Source organism: Amblyraja radiata, unplaced genomic scaffold (assembly GCF_010909765.2).
Source record: "Amblyraja radiata isolate CabotCenter1 unplaced genomic scaffold, sAmbRad1.1.pri S104, whole genome shotgun sequence".
Lineage (NCBI taxonomy): Eukaryota > Metazoa > Chordata > Chondrichthyes > Rajiformes > Rajidae > Amblyraja > Amblyraja radiata.
The window spans coordinates 551598-562280 of record NW_022630095.1 but is presented as its reverse complement, the minus strand read 5'-3'; the positions used below and the strand labels follow the sequence as shown (position 1 = coordinate 562280).

Genomic DNA, 10683 nt, shown 5'->3' with positions numbered 1-10683 from the left:
GAGACTGAACTACCCTCGTCGGGGCAACAGCCGAGGCAAACCGCACCCATGCAGGTGGGTCGCACCAGTCTCACCCCCGAGGAACGGGAACGTCGGCGACGGGGGAACCTCTGTCTCTACTGTGGCCTGGTGGGTCATTACATCTCCAAGTGCCCAGTAAAAGGCCAGACTCACCAGTAGCGGAGGAATTACAGGTGACTCGAACCTCTGAACTTTCCTCTGCCCGACGCCCTCTTAGTCATGCCCGTCTGCTGTTGTCTGATGGTTCTCACACCATCGCCAACTTCATAGACTCTGGTTGTGACATTAATCTTATGGACAAGGAACTAGCCCGCCAGCTAGGCATCAGTTGTGTTCCCCTGCCTGAACCTGTTCCCGCCAACGCCCTCGACGGCCATCTCCTGGGGACTGTTTCTCACCAGACGGTCCCAGTGCGCATGCTCCTTTCTGGTAATCACCACGAGACCATCCAGTTCCACATCCTGCAGTCTCCCCGTCTTCCCCTCATCCTGGGTTACCTCTGGTTTCGGCGACACAACCTCAACATCGACTGGAGGACGGGGGTCATCTTGGGTTGGAGCCCTTTCTGCCACCAAGTGTGCCTGAAGCAAGCCTCAGCTCCTCAACCGGCCACCTGCTCCAGTTCTGCTCCAGATCTGACTGGGGTCCCAGCCGAGTACCATGACTTTGGGGAGGTTTTTAGCAAGTCTAGGGCCACCTCCCTTCCTCCTCATTGGCCCTATGACTGCGCCATAGACCTCCTGCCTGGTTCCGCTCCTCCTAGGGGTCGCCTTTACTCCCTGCCCGCCCCTGAGAGAGGCGCCATGGAGAAATACATAAACGACTCCTTGGCTGCTTGTCTCATCCGTCCCTCCTCGTCTCCTGCTGGGGCTGGGTTCTTCTTCGTGGAGAAGAAGGACAAATCTCTGCGTCCCTGCATAAATTACCGGGGGCTCAACGGCATCACGGTGAAGAATCGCTACCCTCTCCCACTCATCTCCTCTTCTTTCGAGCTCCTAGAGGAGGCCACCATCTTTTCGAAGTTGGATCTACGCAACGCCTACCACTTGGTCCGCATCAAAGAGGGAGATGAGTGGAAGACCGCCTTCAACACTCCCACGGGACATTATGAATACCTGGTGATGCCCTTTGGCCATCTTCCAGGCTTTGGTCAATGACGTTCTCCGAGACATGTTGAACAAGTACGTGTTCGACTATCTTGATGACATCCTCATCGTTTCACGGACCAAGGAGGAACACGAACACCACGTCCAGGCAGTTCTACATCGGCTCCTGGAGAACATGCTCTTCGTTAAAGCTGAGAAGTGCGAGTTTCACTCCCCGTCAGTCTCCTTCCATCGTTGGCCAACGGGACATCAAGATGGACCCCGCCAAGGTCTCTGCTGTCACCACCTGGCCTGTTCCTGACTCCCGCAAGCAGCTCCAAAGGTTCCTGGGGTTCGCCATTTTTTCCGACGGTTCATCCGTGGCTACAGTACTGTGGCCGCACCCCTCACGGCAATCACCTCCTCCAAGGTTCCGTTCCGGTGGTCTGCCGCGGCCGACGAAGCTTTTCGGACACTCAAGACACGGTTTACATCGGCCCCCATCCTCCAAGTTCCGGTCTCAGAGAGAGAGTTCGTGGTGGAGGTGGACGCCTCCGACGTGGGAGTGGGAGGTGTTCTGTCCCAGCGGGCTGCCGGGGACCAGAAGCTCCATCCATGCGCCTTCTTCTCCCGATGCCTGACCCCTGCTGAGAGGAATTATGACATTGGCAACCGAGAACTGTTGGCGGTTAAGTTGGCGTTGGAGGAATGGCGTCACTGGCTGCAGGGAACCGAGCAGCCTTTCTTGGTTTGGATTGACCACAAGAACCTTGAATACCTCCAGTCAGCCAAGAGGCTCAACTCTCGTCAGGCCCGCTGGTCTCTCTTCCTCACCCGCTTCAACTTCTCCCTCTCCTACCGACCTGGGTCCCGCAACGTGAAGCCCGATGCCCTCTCTCGACTGTTCTTGGCGAAGGAGGAGCCTTCCTCTGGCCCCAAGACCATCCTCCCGTCCTCGCACAGGGTTGCCTCCCTCACCTGGGAAGTGGAGGGGAAGGTCAAGGCGGCCTTGGAGAAGCAGCGCATGCTCTCCTGATCGCCTGTTTGTGGGTTCTGCCCTGCGGTCCGACGTCCTTCAGTGGGCCCACAGCTCTCGACTCACCTGTCATCCCGGCATTCAGCGGACCAAGGAGATGGTGCTACGGAGGTTCTGGTGGGCATCGCTGGAGGAGGACACTCGGGAGTTTGTCAACGCCTGTCCCGTTTGCAACCAGCACAAGGTCTCACACCAAGCTCCTGCGGGTCATCTGCTTCCACTGCCTGTACCCCATCGACCATGGTCCCACATCTCCCTGGACATCGTTACCGGCCTGCTCCCATCCAGTGGTCACACCACCATCCTGACCGTGGTCGATAGATTTAGCAAGATGGCTCACTTCGTGCCCCTGCACAAGCTTCCGTCAGCCAAGGAAACTGCCGAGCTCATGTTACTCCACGTCTTCAGGCTCCATGGTTTCCCCGTCGATGTGGTGTCCGACCGGGGACCCCAGTTTGCCTCTGTGTTCTGGAGGGAGTTCTGCACGCTTGTGGGGGCCACCGTCAGTCTGACGTCCGGATTTCATCCCCAGTCTAACGGCCAAACTGAAAAGAAGAATCAGGAGATGGAGACGGCGCTGCGGTGTATGGTGTCCAAGCATCCCTCCTCCTGATCCCAGCAGTTGTTGTGGGTGGAGTACGCCCACAACACCCTGACAAACTCGGCCACTGGGCTCTCCCCTTTCCAGTGTGTCTACGTGTTCCAGCCTCCACTGTTCCCGGCGCTGGAGAAAGAGGTGTCCTGCCCGTCCGTCCACGCCTTCATTCGTCGCTGCCGCAGGACGTGGACCCAAGCCAGGGCGGCTCTTCTCCGCTCCGGGGACCGTTACGTCACGGCTGCCAACCGTCACCGCACCCAGGCCCCCACCTACCTCGCGGGCCAGAAGGTGTGGCTGTCGACCCGGGATCTTCCCTTGAGGGTGGAGTCCAAGAAATTGGCACCCAAGTTCATCGGTCCCTTTGAGATCCAGAAGGTCATCAAACCAGCGGCTGTGAGGGTCAAGTTGCCTCGTTCCATGCGGGTCCAGCCTACGTTCCACGTGTCCAGAGTAAAGCCAGTCCGGGAGAGCTCCCTGGTCCCCGCAGTCCCTCCTCCTCCACCTCCTCGTCTCATCGACGGAGGCCCCGCCTTTACGGTGCACCGCCTCCTGCGCTCCCGCCGTCGCGGGAGGGGTCTCCAATACCTGGTCGATTGGGAGGGTTAACGTCCAGAGGAGATGTCCTGGGTTCCTGCTCGACACATCCTGGACGCCTCCCTCATCAGGGAGTTTCACCGGCGTCATCCCGACCAGCCGTCCAAGTCCGCCACTCCTAGAGGGGTCGCCGCCCCTGAGACTCTGTCCCCTCTTCCGTCTGAGGCGCCCAGTGACGACGAGACGGAGCTTTCCTCTGATGCTGTGGAGGAGGATGCGGACATGGATGTCTCGGACGGATATTAGCCCTCCTCTGGTCCCCCTCCTCCCACCCAACTCTGCGTGGGATTAGGTTTATTTTCTTTATTGTTTTTGTTGTTGTTTTGGGACGACAGGAGCCGTCCCTTGAGGGGGGGGGGGTCTGTCACAGTCTGCCCTCTCTTAATTCTCAACTACTTCACCTCCCAGTACGTTTGCACCGGTTCCTCCTTCCACTCACCTGCCTGCCTGCCACTCCCCTCTCATCAGCCCAACTCTCCTCACCTGTTGCACTCAGTTGCCTCTGATCACCAATTAACCCGGTATATAGACTCTCCTCACCGTTCACACGGTGCCAGATTGTTCGCAGCATTCATGCAAGACTCTCCAGCGATTTCCCGACTGCCTACACGGATTCGGACCTGCCTGCCCCGCTTCGGAACCCTCGCTCAATCCTGAGCCTCTGTGTGAGTACGGTGTACCCATTCCTGTGTTATTACTCTGTGTTACAGTATCGTAATAAAGTTACCAACTATACCGGCCTGATTCTGTGCTGCTATTGGGTCCAAGCTATACCCGTTACAACGTGTGTTGGTTAAAGCTAAAATCCCAAGGGATATGAGGGGTCAATATGGCCCAGCGGATACGGGATAATCCATTGACGACTGGAGAGTATCCTGGCAAAGAGGACAGATACTTTTATATTAAGGAGTTATTGGGCCAGCGCCCAGGGCGGTGAAGGGTAGTGGGAGGGGGGTGGGCAGGTAATTGCCCGGAGTTGGGAACTGCTCGTTTTCCTAGTCACCGCGTGAGTTTCCATCGTTTGCTCCTGGGGAAAATTGTCGGTAATGTGAAGGAAATAGGCGTAAACGTGAGATAACATATAACTAGCGTGAAATTACAAGTGATGGTCCATTGAACGTTGGTGGGATAAATGGCGCGGCTTCCATGGATACGGTTCATTTCGCAGCGATGGTGCTGTGGATCCAGTAGACGTAATGACAGAAGCGAGTGTAGACGCCGGGATGGTCAATGACCTCAAACCCGTATCACCACGATTCTATTCCCTGTTGCACTCCGTTACAGGATCAGCCTGTCACAAGGGCAGACGTGAGAGGAGGTTAATTATTCATAGAGGGATACAGCGTGGAAAAAGGCCATTAGGCCCAACTTTCCCACACTGGGCTGCATGCCCCATCTACACCAGTCCCACCTGGCCGCGTTTGGAGCACAGCCAAAACCTGTCAAAATGTATCTTAAACGGTGGGATGGTCGCTGTCTCAACGATCTCATCCGGCAGCTCGTTCCATACACCCACCTGTGTGTTACGCCTGTGCGGAAAAGTTTCCCCTCAGGTTCCTATTAAATCTTCCCCCCTGCACCTTGAACTTATGTCCTCTGGTCATCGATTCCCCTACTCTGAGCAAGAGACTCGGTGCGTCTACCCGAACTATTCCTCAAATTATTTTATCACCTCTATAAGGTCACCCCTCATTCTCCTGCGCTCCACGGAATAAATTCCCATCCAAATTAAGCTCTCCCTATAGCTCACACTCTCTGGTTCTGGCAACATCTTTGGTGGGCCTAAGGATCTGTTTCCACGCTGTCGGGTGAACGAGAGGGGAGAAAGGATGGGAAGGGGAGGGAGTTACAGAGACGGGGAAAGCGGGTGTAGGAGCCGGAGGGAAGGGGGTTTCAGGGACAGGGAGAGGAGTGTAGGGGCCGGAGGGGAGGGGGTTACAGAGTCGATGGGGTGGGGTGGTGGTGTGTAGGGGCCGGACGGGAGAGGGTTACACAGAGGGGGAGTGTCTGGTCCGGACGGGAGAGTGTTACGGAGACGGGAGGAGGGGATGTAGGGGCCGTAGAGGAGGGGGTTACAGAGACGGGGAGGGGACGTTATTTCAGCGACGCGGAGACAGGGGGTCTGTACCTGGCAGGAGTCGCGGCCTCCTTCCTTGTAGCCGACACACATAATTTTGTCAGTGATCATTCCCGAGTAGGAGCCATGACAGTCCACTTCACTCATAACAGGGGCGTCCAAGCACTGAAGCCGGTCGCCGCGAAACGCGTGTGGGTTAAAGGTGAGAGATGAAACCCTCTCACCGTTTCTGTAACCCCCCGCCCTTCCGGCCCCATCACCCGTGGGACAGGCCCTTTAAACTAGCAAGTTCAGGCGGCTCTCACAATGCACCCCGAGCTGCAAGTGAATGGCTGGCAGTTTAAATGTTCCTGATTGCTAATGGATTAACGATTGATCTTTCACTATGTGTGTCGCTGTTGATCCTTCACAAATACACCCCTCCCATTCTCTCTCTCCGTCTTCCGTCCCCTGATTTCCCCCCCCCCCCCCCCCCTCCGGGATGTCTGGTCACAATCTCCGAAACGATGAACTGTTCCGACCCTTTCGTAGCGTTGATATCATTCTCGCCGAGAAGAACCACTATTCTGCTACGAACAGACCGTGAAACCAGACCGCGCCTTAAAAGCAATCCAGACCGGAGGCGGTGGGGTTACAGAGACGGGGAGAGAGGGTGAAAGGGTCGGAGGGGATTATGGAGACGGGGTGTAGAGCCCGGAGGGGAGGTGGTTACAGAGACGGGGAGAGAGGGGTGTAGGGGCCGGTGGAGAGGCTGTTACATAGACGGGGAGAGAGAGGGTGTTGGGGCAGGCGTGGAGGGCGTTACAGGGACGGGGAGAGAGGGGTGTAGGGGCCGGAGAGGAGGGGGTTACAGAGACGGGGAGAGAGGGATCTAGGGGCCGGAGGAGAGGCTGTTACAGAGACGGGGAGAGAGAGGGTGTTGGGGCTGGCGGGGAGGGGGTTACAGGGACGGGGAGAGAGGTGGTGTATGGGCTGGCGGGGAGGGGGTTACAGGGACGGAGATAGGGTAAAAGAACCCTGCACTTACAAGTCGTGAAACTGAGTTGCGGACACCACCCAGCGCGGGTTAATCAGGGCGCCGCTGCACATATGGTGGCCGACATTGAGGTACACGATTTAGGGAGTGGCGTGTTTACTGCACACGTAACCACCCACGATCTCGTCGTCGTCTCTGTGGGGGTGGGGGAGAGAGACTGTGGTGGTGGGTGAGAGAGACTGTGGGGGTGTGGGAGAGAGAGAACACGGTTACTGCCAGTGGGGGATGGGGGGAGCGAGAGGTAGACAAAGAGAAGGGGAAATAATGATGGAGGGCAGAGAAGCGAAGGAGAGACAGATATATGAAAGAGAGTGAGATAGAGGTAGAGGGAGAGATAAATGGATGAGAGAAGGGGAGAGGGAGGTAGGGGAGGGAGAGGAGGGGTAGAGGGAGAGAGAATGGGTGGAGAGAAGGTGGAGTGGGAGAAGGCGGGGGAGAGGGGAGGTAGGTTGGGGACCCGGGGGAAGTATACTTACCGGCGAGTTCGAGGAAGGTGAGGAACAGAAGGGTCTTCATGTTGCATGGGGTCGGGGCGCGGATGCCTTTGACGAGCGGCTGCACCCGTGTTTACCGCTGGGCGAGGTCGGGAGGGAAGGAGGGAGGGAGAGAGGGAGGGATTCAGGGAGGCAGAGAGGGAGGGAGGGAGGGGGTTGGGAGAGAGGGATGGTGGGCGGGCGGGAGGGAGGGAGGGAGAGGAGTGGGAGGGAGAAATAAATTGAGAGGTACGGAGGGAGGGAGGGAGGGAGGGAGGGAGGTCGTAAAGAGGGGTAGTGGAACGAGCGGGGAATGGATGGGGGTGGCTGTGGGTGGAGGGGGAGGGTAGTTGGAGGGAGGTGGGGGGAGGAAGAGAGCGGAGGGGAGGGGGAGGGAGGCGGGGGGTGGCTGGGGAGGGAGGAGAGGGGGAGGGGGGTGGAGGGTGAGATGGAGAGGAGGGACAGGGAGGAAGGGATGGAGAGGCGGGGGGTGAGGGGGAGGGAGGATGGGGGTGGCTGTGGGTGGAGGGGAGGGTAGTTGGAGGGAGGTGGGGGGAGGAAGAGAGCGGAGGGGAGGGGGAGGGAGGCGGGGGGTGGCTGGGGAGGGAGGAGAGGGGGAGGGGGGTGGAGGGTGAGATGGAGAGGAGGGACAGGGAGGGTAGGGAGTGGATTACAGTGACACAACTTAACTAAAACTAAAACTAATACTAAATGGGTGCTGAGGAAGAGGCTGTTTTGGAATGTATAAGGGACAGTTTCCTAAACCAACATGTAGAGGGACCAACGAGAGAGCAGGCTATTCTAGAATGGGTAGGAAATTGAAGAATGCAGGTGAACAGAGGGATCTGGGAATAACTGTGCACAGTTCCTTGAAAGTGGAATCTCATGTAGATAGAGTGGTAAAGAAAGCTTTTGGTGTGCTGGCCTTTATAAATCAGAGCATTGAGTATAGAAGTTGGGATGTAATGTTAAAATTGTACAAGGCATTGGTGAGGCCAATTCTGGAGTATGGGGTACAATTTTGGTCGCCTAATTATAGGAAGGATGTCAACAAAATAGAGAGAGTACAGAGGAGATTTACTACAATATTGCCTGGGTTTCAGCAACTAAGTTACAGAGAAAGGTTGAACAAGTTAGGGCTTTATTCTTTGGAGCGCAGAAGGTTAAGGGGGGACTTCATAGAGGTCTTTAAAATGATGAGAGGGATAGACAGAGTTGACGTGGATAAGCTTTTCCCACTGAGAGTAGGGAAGATTCAAACAAGGGGACATGACTTGAGAATTAAGGGACAGAAGTTTAGGGGTAACATGAGGGGGAACCTATTTACTCAGAGAGTGGTGGCTGTGTGGAATGAGCTTCCAGTGAAGGTGGTGGAGGCATGTTCGTTTTTATCATTTAAAAATAAATTGGATAGTTATATGGACGGGAAAGGAATGGAGGGTTATGGTCTGAGCGCAGGTATATGGGACTAGGGGAGAATACGTGTTCGGCACGGACTAGAAGGGTCGAGATGGCCTGTTTCCGTGCTGTAATTGTTATATGGTTATATGGTTATATGGGTATTGAGTAATGAGGAAGGGTTAGTTAGCAGTCTTGTTGTGCGTGGCCCCTTGGGCAAGAGTGATATGGTTGAGTACTTCATTAGGATGGAGAGTGACATTGTTAATTCAGAAACAGGGGTCCTGAACTTAAATAAAGGTGACTTTGAGGGTATGAGACGTGAATTGGCCAAGATTGACTGGCAAATGATTCTTAAAGGGTTGACGGTGGATATGCAATGGAAGGCATTTAAAAACTGCATGGATGAACTACAACAATTGTTCCTCCCAATTTGGCAAAATAATAAATCAAGGAAGGTAGTGCATCCGTGAATAACAAGGGAAATCAGGGATAGTACCAAAACAAAAGATGAAGCTTACAAATTAGCCCCCCAAAAAGCAGCCTACCAGAGGACAAAATAGGAGAGGGAAAATAGATTATGACAGCAAACAGGCAGGGAACATAAAAACTGACTGTAGATGACATGTGCATGTACCTTTAACATAGTGACCTCACCACTACTAACCACTCCCCATATCACAAGTATAATTACATCCTTCCCACCCATTGATCTCTCGCTCTGGTTCCGGTGACAGACCACGAACAGCTAGGGCAGCAATGTATGTGCATCATGAATAAACAGTAGTAAAGACACAGTGTGTTATGACAATTCTTTACATGGTGTCAGCACGTACCATTGCGCCTCATGTTTGTCGGGTTTTCTTTACTTTTGACCCAGTTCCCTATCCTCTGTGGTTTTTTTTGTACCTCCCGTGCCATGGCTACTTCTTGCCGCAAGCCCGATATGCTTGTCTTCGGCTCAGACATTGCCCATCCGTGGGGTGTCTTTAAACGTGACTTCCAACACTACGTCACGATCGCCCATCCTGCTGCCACCCCTGCGACACAGGCTTCTCTGCTTATCAACCTGGCTGGTCCCGATGCCCTGGAACGGTCTGAGTCGTTTGTCTATGGTGCAGATGAACATGCTCGGGACCCGGTATGTCTTATGGCTAAGTTTACCTCAATGTGCGACATCCCCTCTAACTGCATCTTGGAGCGTTTTAAAATGTTCACCCGGCGTCAGATCCCTGGAGAGTCAATCGATAACTATATAGCCGCGTTGCGGCACCTGACCCCCGATCAACTGACCCGGGACATTCTAGTGTATGGCCTTCAGGATGAAAAGCTAAGAGCTGAACTTCTGCGGAAGCACGACCTGTCTTTGGACGAGGCTCTGCACGCCTCCCGATTGGCTGAGGCTGTCGCCTCGGCGGTGTCGCCTGCTGATCATGACATTAACGTTGCCAGTGTTGCTGGCCGCCGGCGGTACGCTGGCCCGCAACGGCAACCGGGTTCCCCTGCGCCCGGGGGTAGCAGCCCACAGCGTTGCCCCAACTGCAACATTGCCTCCCATCAATTTAATGTGTTGCCTGCATTGGGCAAAACGTGTAACTTTTGCAGGAAATTAAACAATTTATCTGCCGCTTGCCGCTCCCGTGGGAAGCCAGTTCCTGCTCCACGGCGAATGTTAAACAACCTTGCTCAAGCTGATAGCGCGCTTGGTTCCCAGTACCAGCCTGACGAACTACCTTTGTCTGATACAAGTTCCTCCCAGGGGGAGACCAGCATATTTTCACTGCTGGATGCACCTGCACTGATAACGGACCCTTCGGTTCGCGTTACTGTCAACGGCTCGACCTTCACCGCAAATATCGACACGGGGGCCGTGGCAAATGTAATGTCAACAAGCCTCTTCAGGAAGATAAGGACTGATGAGAAAGTTACTCCCGATAACTCCGTGTTGCATGCCTACGGGGGAGGCGTGCTCGTTCCTGTGGGGAGGGCTACCCTGCACTGCAAGGTACTGCATGCCTCTCGGCCCCTCACTTTTTATCTACTGGATACCAACAACATCACCCTGTTGGGCGCCCGGGCGTGCCAGGATCCCGGCTCGGTCTCTTTCCACCGTGATATCCACCAGGTGCAGACCCTTATGGACCCCCTGCACGAATACCCTGACCGCTTTGACGACAAGCTGGGCAAGCTGCCCTGCAGCTACAAGATCGTTGTCGACCCCGGTGTTGAACCTGTGATCCGTTCACCAGAGCGCGTCTCCTTCGCCATGAAGGACAAGGTGGTGTCAACGCTGTTCAACATGGTTACCATGAGCATCCTGAAGGAGGTGAGCGATCCCACCCGGTGGGTCTCCATCATGGTTGTT

General features: G+C 55.2%; 1 pseudogene; it reads right to left on the bottom strand.

The window, feature by feature from the left end:
• Positions 1 to 4491: 4491 nt before the first annotated feature.
• LOC116969104 lies at positions 4492 to 9239 on the bottom strand (annotated as a pseudogene).
• Positions 9240 to 10683: the final 1444 nt, after the last annotated feature.